The sequence below is a fragment of the Sciurus vulgaris genome (assembly GCF_902686455.1).
Source record: "Sciurus vulgaris genome assembly, chromosome: 2".
Classification (NCBI taxonomy): Eukaryota; Metazoa; Chordata; class Mammalia; order Rodentia; family Sciuridae; genus Sciurus; species Sciurus vulgaris.
Genome location: NC_136462.1, coordinates 132,766,639 through 132,785,361, shown reverse-complemented (window position 1 = coordinate 132,785,361; position 18,723 = coordinate 132,766,639). Strand labels below are relative to the sequence as shown.

Genomic DNA, 18,723 nt, shown 5'->3' with positions numbered 1-18,723 from the left:
AGATGTCAGATCTATTCATTTTCATTATTAACTCTTTTATTGTTAGATAATGAAACAATACACAAAAACTCTGCTTCAGTCAACAGCATGTACCTAAAACCTGCTCAAAATCACTTCTCTATTTCATTCCATTCTTTCCATGTCTTTCAGAATCTTCAGGTAGAGGGAAAAGGAATGCTTACCCTCACTGACAAACAATGCTGCTGACCTAGAAAGAGGGGCTGGAGAAAGATAGGCCTCTCCAGCACCTCCCTTCTCACTCAGGGTGGTGGATGCTGCTCCCTCAGACACCGCCAGATCCCTGGCAGCCTCTGTTTTTTAAAACTTCTCAGTATTTGAGAACAAAACGAAATAGACAAGTACTTTAAAATTCATTACCAGAAGGTTCTCACGGAATGTGCTTCCATGCATAGAAAATAATCAAGTCCATTTTTTCCAAGAACTTGCTTCAAAGTCCAATTTGGGGGAATTGATGTAGATTGTTCCATTTTAAGTTCTTCAACCAGAGGAAATCTAAAAATTCTTCCTTCCAGCTCAACAGAGCGAATCCATGCATCTATTGCTTCTGCAAAAGGAGGACAAAGATCCTCCTGGGGCCACAGAATTCGGCAGCATTTCCTGGGATACTCAGGGCAGCCAACAGCGCTGGGACATCAGGACGCCAGGCCAAGCTTCAAAAGACAGCCCACAAGTTAGCCATCCAACTCAGACACCAGCAATCCCCAGAGGTTAAGGAAGAAGGGCTTAGCGTCAATCCATTGACCAAATCATCAGAAGTAAAATGCAATTTTAAAATAAATAGTTGCATGTGAGTCCAAGTTTTTGGCCAGCAGCATACCCCTCAGTGTGTGTATATGGAGGAGGGGCAAGATGCTGATCAGAAAAGGAATGTGCCCCTGAAATAACTAACCACTCCACCTGGCTTGCCCTGCACAAGAAGTCTCTGAAACTCTCCACAGGCTTACCCACAAATTCTTTATTTCCTCTCAGAACACCACCAGCCAACCCTGGAGGAGGCACCAGCCACAGGAAGACTGTGCACTATGAGGACTGAGGGACAGCTGATATGCTGTTTGATGAGCATAAGTTCAGGTCTGGTTCACAGCAGGAAAACATTCTCAACCACTCCAATATCTAAAATTGGGGGCTGGTTCAGAGTGATCATACAAACTCATACAGCTGGGTGTGGGAGAACACTTCCATGAACATGAATAGAGACTCTTGATACATGGTGGAAGAGAAAGAGGGCTGGCAGCTATATGCACTCAAGCACAGTTAAAGAGACCCATGGAACAACAGGTGCTGGTAGGAAGAACTAGGTATCTAAAAGTTTCTCTTTTTTGCTTACCTTTATTTTCTTATGCACTGAACTTATATGTAAGTAATAAGTAAAAATAATGCTTTTAAAAGAAAAGTGTTTTCTCATGCCAAAAACTGCTTTAATGCTAAAATGAACTGAAGCATATGAAATTGCCTATATTAGGCATTAAAAAATACCAAGTTTTATATGGTTCAAACTAATTTTGTCAAACAATCCAAATGAGTGGTGAGAACTTCAAGAATCATTTCCTCTGACTGGCTCCATGAGAAGTAAGGAGGCCATGACTAGTCTAGAGTTACTGCGTTAGTCAGATTTCTGTCACTGTAACAAAATGCCTGAGATAACTAACTTATAAAGATAAAAAGGTTAATTTGGCTTCAGTTTTGGAGTTTCCAGTCCATAATGGGGTGTACACATTATTCTGTGCCTTTGATAGGCATACTGGATGGCAATAGCAAGAAATATGTGACAGAGCAAACTGCTTACCTGATGGCCAGGAAGCAAAAGATAGAAAGAAGACAGGACCAGGGTCCCATAATCCCCATTTAGGGGAATACCCGCAATGACCTACGGACTTCCTACAAGGCCCCATCCTCTTAAAGGTCCAGAGTACCTCCAAACAGCACCACCTTTGGGACCAAGCCTTTAACACATGGACCTTTGAGGGACACTTATACAAACCATGGCAGTCCCTGACAATGTAGGTCTTATGCATTCCACAGGGGCATCCTTTCCATCTCCAACCCCACCAGTCAAGTTCACTCATCCCATACCACACAACTTCCCTGTGTCAAGTCCCGTCTCATTCACTACTCAACAAGGTCTTGCAAAGCAGATGTCATGGCCACTACAAATGGAGGAGCTGGTAAACTACTGTTGCACAATCTGGATGAAGGGAGCAGGCTGGGTCCTGGCAGGCCTCTCTGACTCTTCACTAAACCCCAGCATCCTTGCTGGCTGCGTGACAATGGACCTGCACCCATTTATAGGACCAGGTCTCCCTCTCTTGTCAAGTTTACCCCTTTCCACTTCATCCTGTGCCTCTACTGAAAACACAGGAGCTGACACTTCTATGGAAGTTAGAGAAGCTGAAATTACATGAAGGGTTTTAGCTGTGGTCTTATTTTTTTCTGTGTCCCCACCAAATTGCCCTTCCTATGGGGAATAAAGGGAATGAACCCCAGCATGGCCTCATCCATAAATCTTTAAAATGCCAGCCCAGTGCAAACAGGCTTAGCTCTCTTTTGCCTCCTCAGTGGACCATCAATCGCACACACATCAGCTTTGGTCACCATTGTCTATTGTGACCAAAGTTACCCTCCACCCTAAAAATATGGCCACTGACCACTACCTATGTGACTCCAGGGACTCATCAGGAACAGCAGCATCAGTGTTGGACCCCCATTCCTGGTGAATATAAAAAAGAAGCTGAGGCAGGCAGATTGAGAGTTCAAAGCCAGCCTCCGCAAATTAGCAAGGCACTTAGCAACTCAGTGAGATCCTGTCTCTAAATAAAAAAATATTTTAAAAAAGAGCTGGGGATGTTGCTCAGTGGTTAAGCACACCTGGGATCAATCCCCAGTATCAGAAAAAGAAAGAAAGAAAGAAACAGAGGTCCAGGGCACTGCTATCCATGGTCACCAGGCCAATAAAACCTGGCTAGTGCCCCTGAGAGTGTGTTCAGCAGCACAGGTGCAGGATTCCCTGGGCTATCGACGTCAGCATCTGGGCTTCTGATTTTTCATGTTTTAAATCTTTCATGCTCATGCCATTGGGCTTCTTTCTCCTGTGGATAACCCCCGAGCACCTGGGCAGACTGCATCTGAGAAAATGGTTATTTTCAAGCACTCAGAAATTTGGGGCAAAATATAATATAATATAATATAATATAATATAATATATATATATATATATATATATATCTTCTAAACTGAACTTCCCCCACCCCCAGTTTTCATGGGGGCAGTAAAGGAAGACCAGTGGGGACAACTCAGCTGAGTGTCTGGAAATGAATGAGGTTCTCCAAGCCAAGGTCTCAAAACCAAAGGACACAGAGGTAATGGAACTCAATCTGCCCCTAATTTTTTAATAGACTTTATGTTTTTAGAAGCTTTTAGACTTACAGCAAAATTAAGCAGACTGAATATGGTCCCCACATACCCGACACCCATGTTGCACTTGTATTAACATCTTATGTTAAAACAGTATATCACAATCAATGAAGCCAGATTGATCCACTATTGTTATTAACTGAAGTCCATAGCTCATTCACATTTCCTTGGTGTTTTCCTAATGGCCATTTTCTGTTCCAGGATCCAATCCAGGACACCACCTTACATGTAGTCATCATGTCTCCTCAGATTACTCCTGGCTGTGGTAGTTTCTCAGACTTACTTTCTTTTTGATGACCTTGACATTTCTGGATAGTATGGGGGAGATATTTTCTAGAATGTTCCTAAATGGAAATTTGTGTGAAGTTGGCTTTTTTTGTTTGTTTGTTTGTTTGTTTTGGGGGGCTAATTGTTTTTTATCCTCATGATGAGACTGAAGTTATAGGTTTGGGGGAGGAAAACCATAGCAGTGAAGTGCATACTACAGACTTGACTCACTGTTGATGTCACCCTGACCACCAGCTGAAGCAGTGCTTGTGGGGTTTCTCTTTTTTTCCTTTGCACATCGTCCTTTGGCAGGAAGTACTAGTACAGCCCGCATTTGAGGAGTGGCAGAGATGCCCACCCACTTTGCCCTCAGGTTGCTATTAGCCCCCATCAGCAATGACCACTTCACTCAAGGCTGACTCTCCCACGCTGCTGCCATGCCTTGCTCCAGTCCCATCTGGCTTTTGTCTTCTACCTCCCCACAAACACGCACAGATCAATAGCTCTCTGAGGGTAAGTAAGATCCAACCTTCCTCACCCTGGTTTGTGTGTGTGCCAGAACCCAAAGCGATGGCTGAGTTTCACACCACCACAAACACTGAGATGCTTGCTCCTGAGAGGTTCCACTCTCTCCGGGGTGACCAGATGGCCGGGAGCAGTTCTCAAGCCACAGAGGCAAGATGAGAATAAATATTTCTAGACTCCCAAGCTACATCACCACATACATAAAGCCCACTCCTAAAATCCCAACCACACACAGTCAAGGCAATGACAGGCCCTCCAGAAGCAAAACAGCTTCCATATCACAAATACCAGCCAAGAGACCCACGAGAGAACTGGCCAGAGCTGCTGTGCCAGGCTGGCTCCCAACAGTCTTGGGAGGGTGAGACCCACAGCAGAGCCAACCCTCAGACCTCAGACCTCGGGGACAACCACACCAGGCTCTGCCTATCCACCATCCCTTGGATGCCCTTTCTGGTCCTCAGACCATGCTGATGAAACTGTCATGCTCCCAGGACTGGACCAAGAGTGCACCCAAAGCAAAGTTGGGGACATGGAAACTATGAGGCCTCAGGGGCTCCTCATTTGTCACCACCCTGCTTCACTCTCATCTTTTGGGAACAACTGCAGAAAAGACATCTGGACCAGAGCTGTGTCTTGTACTCTGGTTTTCGTGAAATGGGGCTCAGGTATGGAGCTGGTAAAACATCATTTGGCCACTTTTACTGAGCAGCTACTGAGTTTTGGGCACCACGCTGGGTGCTGGGGCCCAGGGGAAACCCTAGTTATGGTCAAGACAGTGGATGGAGCTGAGCCAGTGGGCAGTCCTACCCGAGGATAGGGCAATAGATGGCATGTATATAGAAGAGGGATAAGATATAAAAAATATAATGTATAATGCACTACAGATAGTCATTCACAGTTTTGCAGGGAGAGAACAGAGAAGCAAACACCTGCTTTCCATTGCATGGTCGTTCAGCTCCCAGGACAGTGACATGCAAAAAGTCCCTAGAAGGTGATAAGAATATGCAGATGGGACAGGACATCCCAAATAGGAAAAAACAAGATGCACCTGGAATTAGTGCTCAGATGGTCCACCCTCACATTTGTAGAGGCAGCCGCAACAATGGAAAGCACAGCGAAGCCATCACTGTCACAAATGTCACCACACACACCACAGTACCAAAATGCCAAGGTGACAGGGAAAGACCATCAGGATAGCTCCCCTGGCCACAAAGATTACAAGACAACAGGGAAGCTTTGGTTGGAACACCATAATATGTCACAGAGTGTAAAGCAACCCTGAGTGTTCAGCCAGGAAAGTGAACTCTGGCCTCTGACATGTGAAACCCTCAAGAAGACATGAGAGGTTAGAGAGGACATTTTCCTAAAGATTCACTCAATGTTGCCACCACCAAGAGGCTGACGTTATAAATAACGCCCAGAATCAGCTAAAGGAGAACAGCGCCTGTCACCCATTCCCGCAGAGAGCCATGCTATGGTCTGATGAGCCAGGAGAAGCTTGGGTCCAGCTGGAAAAGGTTGGGAAGAAAGGCCCTGAGGACTTACAGGGTCAAGGACTGCTGCAAACACAGACTCTGCTTTTGCCACCTGGTGACCTTGGACCAATACTCACCTGAGATTCTATTACCTTTTCCAGAAAGGGCCTGATAGCACTGAGCACTGAATACCCTCTCCCTAGAGCTCCTCTTCCAAACCAGGCGCAGTCTGCAGGTAGCACTACACTCAGATGTTATCACTCAGAGCACACACTCTGCCAACCCAAAATCTATGAACACTACCATGGTCCTGCTGGGCTGCACCTCCCTTCTAGGATGCTGAGGAGGAAGTGAGCTCATGTACATGGGTGAGTGGCTCAGAGCGGTGCCGGCACACAGGATGTCCTGAGAACACAAAAGCCTCCAACAGGCTGCCACACAACAGGACTCCTGCAAACGTTTAGATGACTCCATGGTTACAGTGGTACTCGGCGAAGCCAACTGTCTGGCCCACGTGGCCAACATGTCATAAAGTTGGCAGTCTCTGTCCTCTGCAGTCAGTGACATGGCCCCATTCTGGTGGCTTACAGCCAAGACAAGAGTTCTGAGGACAGCAAGGGGAGGGCTGGAGCAAAGTCTGCTATGATTTGAATTTAAGTGTCCCCCAAAGGCTCATAAGCTAAAGGTTTAGTTCCCAGTCCATGGCACTAACAAGAGTCAAACCCTTAAGAGGTGGGGCCTAATGGGAAGAAGTTAGGTCACTGAGGACATGCCCTTGAATGGGATATTGGGACTCCAATCCTTTCCTCTCTCTCATTGCTTCCTAGTCACCATCAGGTGAACTAGTGGAGATTTGCTCAACCACATGCTTCTCTAACACATGCTGCCACAAACCCAAAGCAACAGAGCCAAGTAACTATGGATGGAAAGCTCTGAAAGAGTGAGCCAAAATAAACCTTTCTTCTTTTTAAGTTGATCAACTCAGGTATTTTGTCACAGTGACAGAGAGCTGACTGATACAGAGATCATGGATTGAAATAAGACGCCAGGAAGAACATGGGAAAAGATGAAAGGCACTTCTGGGGGCTGGAGTGATGGGTCTCTGCCTAGATAGAACCTTCACCTATGATTCCTGGGCCATCAGAACATGGAACTAACCCAAAGGAATTTTTCATATGCACTGCTTACCTCTGATTGTTCTACTGAAAGCTCTTTAGTTTCTCACTTAATATAAATCACAACATTTGATGTTTCAACAGTTGGATTATTTGTTTCTGATTTTCTTAAGGAGTATGCCTCCCTTTATATAAAGGAAGAAAAGTTCATTTCATCTAGATAACTTATCCACATCACTTAAATCTATATAGATCTTAGTATCCTTCTTGGGTTTTACATACCTTGATCTCATTTAGAAAATGCAGTTTGTGTCTAAATATTATTAAGTATTCATTGTAATAACAAAATTTAATTATCTTACATTAAAAGTAACCTTGATTTAGATAGTATTGTTCCAGAAGTAATATAAGCCATGAGTTGATCGATTCAAAAGTTCTCCTTGAAAATTCCAAGATGATGTACTGCTCTTTTTTTTTCAACTTTTTAATGAAATACAATATATATACAAAAAAGCTCCATATACATACACTCATGCAACCCAACATCCAAATTTTTTAAATGGAGCATTATTAGCACCTATAGAAGGTCTTCTGCTCCCTCCCCATGCCTCCTCTAATTACCATCTCCCAAGGGCAACTGACTTCTAACACCACAGATGAAGTTGCCTATTGACTTTCACTTAAATGGAATCATGCAGCCTGGGCTCTATGGTCTAGGTATTTTCACTTAACCCTATGTGGTAGGATGCATCCATACTGTGGCATACACTTGTGGAGAGTTCATTCTCAGTTCACTGTATAATATCTATGCAGGAATAAATCTAAGTCTTGATCTACTCTTCTTATGGCTATCTGGCTTGTTTGCAGTTTGGCAGTTATCATACTGCTTTGGACACTGGGTTTGTTTCTTGAGACTATATCAGTTTCCTTGGGCTCTGAACAACTTATCATGAAACTGGATGGCTTCAGAAATACATTTATATTCTCACAGTTCTGGAGACTAGATCTAAAAGCAGTTCACTGGATGGAAAAGTGTCAGCTGAGCCACAGTCCCTCTGGGAGGTGACAGGGGAGAATCCATTTCTCACCTCATCCAATTTCTCATGGCTGCTGGTGTTCCTTCAGTCATGACTGTGTCACTCCAATCTCTGACTCTGTGCTCATATTGGCTTCTCTTCTGTGTGTCTAATATCCCTCTGGCTTTCTCCAGTGGCCATAAGCACACTTCACCCAGTTTAATTTGGGATTGGGACTGCTGGTAATAGAGTATGTGCATATTTAACTTTAGCTGACACTGCAGTTTCCCAAGCACTTGTAGGAATCTATGCCCCCAGTGAGTTCTAGTTGCTCCATATCCTCACTAACACCTGTCATTTGCTGCTCTTTTGATTTCAGTCTAGTGGATGTGCGAGGATCTCACAACAATTTACTTTGCCTCTCCTTAACAGCTTGTGGAGTTGAGCACCTTATATCTCTTTATCAAACATCATGTGTGTTTGTGTGTGTGTACGTGTGTGTATCTTTTGTCCCTTTCCCTATTAGGTTGTCTGCCTTTTTCTCACTACTTATATAGTGCATTATTGTATTTTAAGTGAGTTGTTTATTAAAAATAGGTTCCATTAAAGACGCGTGGGGAAACTAAAGTTTCTGGTGTCAAGACCTGAGATGTAAGGTCCAGTACCATCCAAGCAGTTGGTTGACATGAATTCTAGATAATGAACACACAGAAGGGAGTCCAGGACTTGGTCGGCTTGGACAGTTTCCAGTAAGGAATATCATGTGATAGCTTGGGGACCACTGCCAGAAACTGGATGAGTAGGACAAAAATCAGTCCCAAATTAATGTCTTCCAAATTAGCAAAGCATGTCTCCCTTTACTTCCTGGCAACCAAAACTAATTTCACCTAAGCTATTATGCAAATACATGTGGATTTTATGGAACTTTTCTGGTTCATTAGGTAACTTCAGGCAGAGCCATGACTGACCAAGTTGGCACAGTGATGTCCCATGTCCACAGTAAGGCAGTGGCTCCCTATTGCAGACACCTCCCTTGAGTAAAGAAAGGCAGAGATACCACCAACTATAACCAGCAGTGTTTCTGCTGTGAAATATGAGATCTAAAATACATCAGACAGCCTTCTATATAACATGATAAGGGAAGAAAGTGAGTTTGGGACATCAGTCAGTTGTGAACTGTACTGTAATATTGTGTCTGATGAAAACCACGAAGATGCAGAAAGTTCTGCATGCAGAGATGTCCACCCCCAAATCAAATGCAGCTCCTTCCCCTTCAAGTCCTCATTTCTAAGCAGCCCAGTAATCAGCAAGCTGTCCCCAGTTATGGTGCTTGGAAGTAACAAAGGCAGCATTAGCCAGGACCCCCGCTGAGCTCCAGCAGACACTGGTAAAGGGAACCAGGGGCCTCATGGCAGGGATTATAGCCCCCTGGCTCTGCCCTGAGCCAGAGAGGAAAAGCAGGCTGACTGCATCTCTTAAAAGGAGCACAACTTCTCTATAAAACTTGGATTTCCCATGGCTTGACATGATCAAGTCATTTCCCAGAAGATGAATGGCTACCTCATCCTCTTCAAGACTGGAAGGGGAAGGGCAAGAATTGGAGGCATCCTGAGGACTCTAGGCCACAAGAAGGATGCATCATAGTGCACACCTGTAATCCCAGTGACTCAAGAGGTTGAGGCAAAAGGATTGCAAGTTCAAAGCCAACCCAAGCAACTCAGTGAGAACCTATCTCAAAGTATTTTTTTTTTTTTTAAATGGCTAGGGAAGTAGCTCAGTGGTATAGTGCTTGCCTAGCATGCATGAGGCCCTGGGTTCAACCCCCAGTACCACAAATAATAATAATAATAATAAAAAGAGGAGGCCTGTGAATCAGCTTCCTACAGTGGAGTGTGGTTCAGAATATCTGACCACAAGTGCAGCTCTGCCCTGCCCTTCCCAAATCTCTGTACCTGGTCAGTGAAGAAACTGCACTCCTCTCTCCCAGAAGAGGACCAGAAAGCCATCAGAAACCCCTGTAATGACTGCCTGGGTCCCTAGACACCCCAAAGCCAGTCATGAGGTAGGCAAAGAGGTATATCACACTCTGCAGCCTGGGGTCCCTGTCCCACTGCAAGTCTCTCCTGCACGCTGCCTGTGATCCACAGACAACTAGAACCCGGCTTACTTCCGTGTGTGTGGCACAGGGTGGGGAGTGTGTAAGTCAGCAGAGCAGCAGGGGTTAACTCTGTGAGAGCAAATTAATAATGTGATGTATGGTTTTGTCGTGGATTTGGTCGTGCTTGTAGGAGAGCAGGGCAATTTAATCAAGAAAGCCTGTAAATCTCTAAAGGGTAAAATGAAACATCCTTGTGAGCAAGGCTGGGACTTGGCAGCCACAGTGTCCTACAGAACACAGTGGGAAGGGAGGCTCCTGGAGCCCACTTCCTCCTCCTACATCCTCACTACAACCCTCCCCAAGGACCCAACATACCCCCACACCCCTCAATGTGCCCTGTCCTATGTCCTCCCTGCCCCTCTAGGCAACTTCACCTCAACTCTGATTGTGCCCCTCAAAGGTTCCCTTTGGTACTCCTCACCCATGTTCCAGCCTGCCAGGTCAGGAAGCTTGGTTACAGAGAATTTGCTCAGTAAACTGTGTGCATTATTATTGTCCCACCTGCTCTGCTCCCGATCCACAGCAAGGACTCTTAGGACTCGAACTGTCCTGGATGGTAAAGAGGTATCCCTCCTCCCCACCCACCATCTCCAGATCTGACCTACACAAACTACAAAACCCTGCTGCCCAAAACTGGGCACTCCCTTTGTCCCGGGTGCCCCACTCTTGGCTGGCTCTTCTGCTCTGAAAGAGCAAATATGCACTTTTCCAGGATAGGGTCCATGATCAGACCTCGGTCACCCTGGCACTCTCACATCTCCTGGGTTCTGCTTCTCTAGGAGGACCCTGAACCCAGAACCAGGATGCCAGTGCATGTTCTCCAGAAGCTGCCCTCCACTCCCCTCCCCTGAATCTACCCAGCTATAAACTAGGAAAGAAGAAGGATGGATTCCAGCAGTGCTCAGAAAATAAATACCAGATGGATGGAGAGACGGATGGACAGATGGACAAAACTCCCAGCAAAGGGATCTAGAGGTACCTAAAGTGAAGAACACTTGCCCTCAGTTCTAGCATTGCAGAGTCCTCAAGTATCAAAGATAATGAATGACAGGGACAAGGTAAGGGGCTGCCCTTTAAATGCCCAGCAACCCTCTGTTTCCATACCAGATAAACCTTCCTACATGATGGATTAAATGAACACACACACAGGGACTTAAGGAAAAGGGTCCCAAAGCAAGTCAGAGAATGCTGCCAGCCCAGGGGTCCCCCAAGGCAGTTCCCCAAATGCAATCAATGCAAGTCAGAGGCAGTGCTGCCTCTGGGTGTAGCAAATCAACTGCTGCAGCACCAGTCACCACTGCTGATTAAGCACATACCCGCCTGTGATCAAGAAGAAAACCATTACTTAATAAAATGCAATTAATTTTGAAGCTAAAATTGGTTGAAGCCCAAGGGAAAGTCAAGATCAGTAGTTTCCAACTAACACAAAGATGTTCCCCCAAGAACTAAAGGCAGGCCACACATCCAACTTGAAATACCCTGGCACACTTCTCTCCAGCTGCCTGATTCCTAGCACTCAAAGGGAAGTATCTTCACAGTACATGTGCACAAAGGGAGGCACATCGAGTAGGAACTGTGAGACAGGAAAACTTCATCTTAGACTATTCCTGGAAAAACAGTCACCAAGTTGACTAATGGAGTCCTGTCTTAGGGGCTCAGGATCTAGCAGTCAGGCCAGAAGGACAGCACTGGGACCTGTGGCTGGAATCAATTCATCTATCAATCAGCCAACAGCTTCCACTGTTGCCAGCCAGAATCAGAACCAGCTAGAGGGTCCAAGGTGGTGACAGATATCTAAGACGGCAAGCAAGATGAGGAGAACACATACGTGTACACACACACACACACACACACACACACACACACACACTCCCTAACCTGTGACTACTGACCAAACACTTCACTGTAACAGAATGTTTGTACATATCTAATCTCATGTCATCCTCACAGTCACTTGGTAGTTGCTGAGGAAGGAAGCACAGACCCATGTGTGCCCTCCTTAGGATGAGTCAAGTCAAAGCCTGAGCAGTGGCACTTATACAGCTGGCTGCTGAAAGCCAAGCCTGGCTTTCTCAAGCTTCTGATTCCTAACACAAACCCCAGCTCCACTTCGCCCTACCCGTGACAGCTGTCACCAGCTCTGGATAATATGGACAGATGTTAGAGCACATGGCTCACTTACTACACCAAAGGACTGAAAAACATACACTGCATTTTATTTGAACAATGCACACACTTGCTGTCAGACCCCAAAATCCATCATCCTTAAATGCATGCATTCACTCAATTAATGTTCTCCTATTTTTTAAACAATGCATTTTCCCAAGAAAATTGATAATCAGACCAACTGGGGAAAACACATATATTTTTTTTTAATTAATAATGCATTTAACAGCTCAGAGAAATTCCTAGTTGGAGTTGCTTTGCTGGGGGCCAATTCCAGGAATATAAAACCAACCAAACACACACACAAACACCCCAACTTAAAATTTTAGATGCCAATACTCTTCTCCTACTTACAGTTTACTAATTCATCTTTGCTCAAAATACGTGGCTGAGTGGTTCAGAACCAAATGTCTCCTTGCACAACTGATTCTAGGGACAAGTGCAAAGAATCCATGTTCACTTCGAGTGCAAAAAGAAAAGCCTCTAGTGACCCACCAACAATGGCAGCTGTTTTCCTGTATGGCAAGCCCTCAAGCCCCCTCCCCATCCCTGTGAAGGGCCCTGATAATCTAGGGCACATCCTCCACTCTCCAACCACCAAGCATCAAGTTTTTTAGGCACACATTGAATATTAACCCTGTACATGTCACATGACAAGTACTAGTCACACTCACACAATTGAAAAACAAATCTCATGTACAGTGGGGCACAGTTGGGCACAGGGAGACAGCATGAGCCTTACACTCTCCTCTCTCAACTCAGGCCCACATGTGGAGCTGCCCCCAACAGCAGTGTGCCCTTGGGAAAGTCACAGCTGCCAGGTCCTCAGTCTCCTCACGGTGAAGTTAAGATGAGGCCTGCTTTTTAGATTTAGTGGAAAATTATTTAAAACAGCAAAACACAGAAGATCAGTGCTCAACACAGAACTGCCCCCACAACATGCTTTTAATTACACTGGTTTCTTCCACTAGTTTCTCTACTAAAAATCATCTTTGAATGTTGGAGTGTTTCAGTTTCCAGAAAACCTCAAGATGAAACTACTTTTGCAGTCAGTCAATGCAGGAATCTCAACAGCATATATTTTTTTCTTTCTTAGTTTTGACCCTTCAAACACAAATTAAAAGATGTAGCACCTTACACTGGAACCGCACTTCAGAGTTTATGAAGTACCTACATACTTTCTTACTGGGTTTTAGTTGTAACTCATGAACCTGACCTGTAGGAGAAGCCATAACAGGCCTGAGGCTACACAGGCACTCCATGAAGACCTTGCTGTCATAATGATACCCTGCATCAGGTCAATTTCAAATTTCATTCAAGCATCAAAACAATTTTGTGCAAGAGGTATAATGCATATATTACAGATACTGAAAAAGGCTCCCAAGGCTGGTGGTTTGCACAGGTCCCAGGGATTAGCAGCACAGCCAGGCTGGAATTGAGCTCTTGTTATTCCAGATCCCATCCTACCTTTCTCTGGCTTTCTCATAAAACCAGAGTGCTTCATCAGCCAGGACAGAACACAGGCAAGAGAAGGTTTGTGGAAGGAAAGGCCAGCCAACAAGACAGAACAGCTGAGACCTGATATGAGGTACAAGACAAGTTTAGAAATATCCAGATGAAGGAGGAAGGGAACCTGGGCAAAAGGATGCCTCCTTCCCAATGCACCCACATCCAAGATGATTTCAGGGAGAATTCAGACAGGCCAGCTTTGGAAATAAGGAATACCCAACAACTGAAACAACCAAAAAACCAAAGGAATCTCAGTGCAAAATCAGAATGCCCACTCTGTAGGTTGGATTACCTTCCCAAACAGTTTCTTCTATCCCATGTGAAAACTGACTTGTGCTGTATCCTGCCTCCCCAGTGAGCACAAGGTTCTGTGCTCATTTCTAGGAGGAATCCAAATGTGAATACGGTTTGATTCCTGCTCTGGGTCTCAGGGAAAGAAGTGGGGAGCCAAGCAGAGTGAAAGGAAGAAAGATGCTCTTGCATTTCATTCATTCTTTCATTCATCCAACAATAGCACTGAGGGTTTACTATGTGCCAGGCACTATTTGAGCTACTGGGGATACAGAGGTGAACAAAGTCTTTACATTTGAGAGTCAGATAATAAACAAACAAGTACTGTACATAAATAAGACACTGAATGTTAACTATTAAGGAGAATCACAAAACAGGGTTCATAAGAAAGGGAGCAGTGATACTAATTTACAGAGGCTGATCAGGGAGTTGGCATGTAAACAGAGAAGTGAAATAAGGGAGGGAGCAAGCCAGGTGGGTACCTGGGGGAGGTACAGATGAGGGAGCAAAAACAGCAGGCACAAAGACCCTGAGACAGAGGGAGTCAGGCGAAATTGAGGACCAAAGGAAAAAAAGAAGAAGAACCCACATTCAGTTGGGATCATTAAAGACAGACACAAGGGCCTTGGCCAAGGAGGGAACAGGGCAGGGACAACTCAAGGCAAACCTCGGTAGTCATTCTGTCTGCCTGAAGCCTGGACAGCTTATTGGGAGAATGACTGGGAGCGAGGGGGGAAAACCTGAGAACATCAAGTGGAGGAATATGGGTGTAGAGTGGGCACAGGGGAGACATTGAGTGCTTGAGAAAATGAGAGACTGGCACAGGTCCAATCTACAGGGGGGCAACCCCAGCACACACTCTGAGAAACCCCAGAGCTGGCACAGAAAATAAAATTCACACAGCAGAGGCACTCTCCTGATGTGTAGGGTTCCACGAAGAGAGCCTGATGGTTTGACCTTGAGGGTGCTGTCCTCCCTGGGCTTCCTTGAATGTCTGGATGGGGACAGAGAAGAGGACTGGCTGCAGGAGAGGCAAGAGAAGACAGTGCCCACGACAGCTGACTCAGCCTGTGCCAGCAGGCTGCTCAGAGACTCCAGCTGGCCCTGACCCAGGTGGTGGGGGTTGGGGGGGACTCAGGGAGGAGGAAGGAGGCAGAGAATCCTCCCTGTGGGTTATCAGCCCAACCACCATCCAAGAGACCAAATGAGCATCACTGCAACCCCTGCCAGGCACCCAGGCTGCATCCTGGTACATGACCCAGGGGATGCCTGCCTGCTGGTCAGTGACTACACCACTCCCCACCATTGCCCCCACGTTGCCAATCCTTACAACCACCAGCAAGGGTAAGGAACTGGGAGCAGTGAGGCAAGGGCACAGTCTGTGAATGTTGCAGCCATGAATGCCACTCATGCTCAGGGCGCTCTCCTGTTCCCTAAGGACCAGACTGCAGGGCAGAATATGCAGGTGAATGCCACTTGTTCTAGAAAGCCCTGGAGGCCAGCCAGAGATGTGTTCAGGGTCTCCATGTCCGTCTGCCACCAGTCATTTCAGACTCCCCACATGAAAGTAAAGATTTCTCAAAGAATTCAGACCAGAGGTTCTCACCTGTTGAGTCAACAAGGCAGGTATTTGAGGCAGGAAACATAGAGGAACACTGGAGAGAAGCTAAGGTCTGTAGAGGGCCTCCTCATTCATACTCTGTGTACTCTCTGCCCCCTCTGACAGGCCTCATTGACCACCACTCACTTCAAACAAAGCCCAGCCTGATGCCAACCTCACCATCAAATGTGTTTTTCCTCTGAGTTCCTCAGTTTTGTCTAGGAAAAATCAAGGTGTTTTAGCGCTCTCTCAGCTTCCAGGGGTGCGATTGGTGTCTTTTACAATTATCTTTTATTTTTATCTAGCATTCTTAGCTCAGTTGGCAAATTAGATATTTATGTGTCTCCTATTCACAATCCATCCCCACCAATTATTCCTGTGAAACTAATATTTTATTTTAAAAGGGGGGGAAGGCTTAGAACAACTCAAAGGACAGTTATGCAAACAAGCAAACAAGCCACAACTTGGGCATGGGATACCCCAGAAAGCAAGGAAGGTCAAAGAAAACCAGAAGCTGATCGTCACAGGCATCAGTTCCCTTCAGCGCCCACCCCACCTCCCAGCTCACATACATGCACCGGCCACCTGATTCACCTTGCACTTCCCCTAACGCAGGAGTCCAATACCCCAGAGATGAAAAGGCAGGCAGTGGAGAGGAGCGCAGTTACCTCCCTAACACTTGAGAGAGGAACCTACCACTAGGGCCATCATCCAGATCAGTCCAGCTCCGGAGATACTCAGGGCCTCCTCACCAGTACTGGTGATGCCCACCTGGAGAGGACTGTCAGCACAGAAGACTGACAATAGCCAAATTTCAACTTATCCACTAATATCCTAATGTCGCTCAGAGTCCCAGTAGGTTCAAATCTGTATCATTCCTACCCAGAAGATCCTAAGTTCAAAGGTCCTCTCCAGCTACAGCTTAGGATGGAGGCAGAACATATGGCCATCCAGCAGTAAGGGTATAGGACAAGGCATTCCAGTTGCTCTGGGCTCAGTGTTCATCCCTGCCTGTTGGCTGCTGCTCACCAGAGAAGCCCCTGCCTCATCTCACTGGAGGAATTCTGCTTGCTCCAAAGGAAGGCGACCCACAAGCTCTAGGCATTACCAGAGCTGTTACACTGGAAAAAGTTGTCATACTCTGACCCTCAAAGCTTTCAGGTCTTTATTTGTAAAACCACTGTCTTTCCTCAAAGGGTGGGAGACAATAACCGAAAAGAATAGGAGGTTGAAGAGGCCAGGGACAGATGAGCCCAGGTATGAAGTGTCAGGTACAAGATGCCAGATTTTAGATACTTCACCTTGGCATGGCTATTTGTGAGCTGACTACATTTATCCACAGATTTAAGTCTGGCCCCCGTCAGGTCCTATCTGAATTGATCTGAAACAATTAAAAGTCTTCCTTCTGCAAGTAAATACGAAGTTAAGACTATCAGATGTCCTCCAAGGCAGCGGTAGGGCAGATCTCTCCGCAGGACCCTCCTTCTACACGCTGACCTAGGGGAAGTTCACTCCTAGTTTTCGCCCACAGAAGCCCACCACCCACTGCCCACCGCCACCGCCCAGCATAAAGCACTGCTTGGGGAACGGGAGATCAATGTTTGCCTTCATAATCTGCGGCCAGAGCTCCTGTCAACAGTCTTGTTAGGCTGTGCCTGCCGTAGGGAAGGGGCCAGACTAAGGGGCATGTCCACAACGCACCCCCAGGCCCTCTCAGGTTGCCCAGGGGAAAGGGTATGAGGAATTTTTAATTGAGGAGTTTTCCCCCTGGGCCTCATTATAAAGGGAAAGGGGAGGGGAAGAAATAAGAGCTCGATTCCCAGGAGGTAGCGAATCCAACAGCGACCCCAAACTCGGGAGTTGCCGCCCGATACCGGGACTTGGGGCCAGCACCAAGTGGGGCCCCAAGAACGTACTAGCGGCCCGGCCAGTCCAGCGGGACTGAAGCGGGCAGCCACCACCGGCCAGCGCCTCTTGCCGGCACCGGGTAGCCCCTCACCGCGGCGCCCCCAGCCCTGGATGCAAGAGTCGCCGGCTGGTCCCCGCCGCGCCCGCCCGCCGGTCAGTGGGGGCAGGGATCGGCTGGTCTGGTGGAATGGGGCCGCGGGTCTCCACCCCCACATCCAAGCAGCAGTCCGCCCCGCCGATCGTCCCCCTCCGTTGGCCACTCCGAAGCCCCGCCGGCTCTGGGGGGCAGCGCTCGAGCCGCAGCATCTGCGTCCCCCCACCCGCGCCCCGATCCCCCGCGCCTATCCGGGCGCCCCCAGGCTGCAGCCACCGGCTACTCAGAAAGCCCGGGACCCCCAGCTTACCTGGCTCGGGCACGGGGCTGCGCGAGTGCGCCGCCGCCCCCGCCCCGCCGCAGCCACTGCCGCCGCCACCGCCACCGGCTCTGTCCGCGAGGCCGAGCGCTGGGCGCCGCCGCAGCTCTTTGTGAGCCCGCGCCGAGCCGCACACTGAGACTGCTAATGAGCCCGGGAAGCTGAATAGCGGCGGGCGCGCCCGGGACGCGGCGTACGGCACGCAGGGCCGCCTCTGCCGGGTGCACGCGGCGCGGCCGCGGGGCGCACCCCGCACCCGCCTGCGGCTGGCCGGTCCGCGCCCCCGCCTCGGCCTCTCCTACCGCCCCCAGCTCCACCCGCGCCCAGCAAATGGGGATCGGAAAAAGCTTCCTGGAGAGACCGCGAGGCGGGAAGGAAAGGAAGACAAAGATGCTTTCTTGTCGGTGCTACCTCCCCCGGCCCCAGAACAGGGACAGTCGGCAAAACGGCCAGGCGCACCTGGGACCTGGGTCCTTCGGGGCTGGCCTCGGGGACAAGGACTAGAGCCTAGGTTCCGGAAGATTGGGCGGCGCCCTGGGGAGCACACAGATTCCCGGGTGTGCCCCCAGACCTGCTGGTTTGGGAGCCGTGGGGGTCCGATCCTCCAGCGGGTAGAACAGGTGAAGGCGAAGCTCTACTGCGCCGGTACCCTGCCCCCGGCGCCGCGCTGCCCCCTGGCGGGCTCAGGAGCTCGTACTGTGCTGAGGGGCTGTGGCGACCGCGCCCTGCTCTGCCCTTCCCGACTGTGTGCTGGGGCACTGGAAAGAATCCCTTGGGAATTGCGGCTTCGGAAAGCCCCTCTAGCAGGGGAGGCCCCCTGCCACCTCCCCACCGCAGATCCCCAAGCG

At 47.9% G+C, this 18,723-nt stretch overlaps 1 protein-coding gene across 5 annotated transcripts in view; it reads right to left on the bottom strand.

The window, feature by feature from the left end:
• Nucleotides 1-18,491, bottom strand: part of APBA2 (amyloid beta precursor protein binding family A member 2) — a 273,902-nt gene extending 255,411 nt beyond the window's left edge. The window contains exon 1 of one of the 5 annotated variants that reach the window (XM_079122129.1): nucleotides 18,335-18,491. The gene's annotated coding sequence lies outside the window, so the exon portion shown is untranslated. Of the gene's footprint in view, nucleotides 1-17,866; nucleotides 18,280-18,334 lie in introns of those variants that run through there. The other 4 variants (XM_079122131.1, XM_079122130.1, XM_079122128.1 and 1 more) reach the window with 4 other exon arrangements.
• Nucleotides 18,492-18,723: the final 232 nt, after the last annotated feature.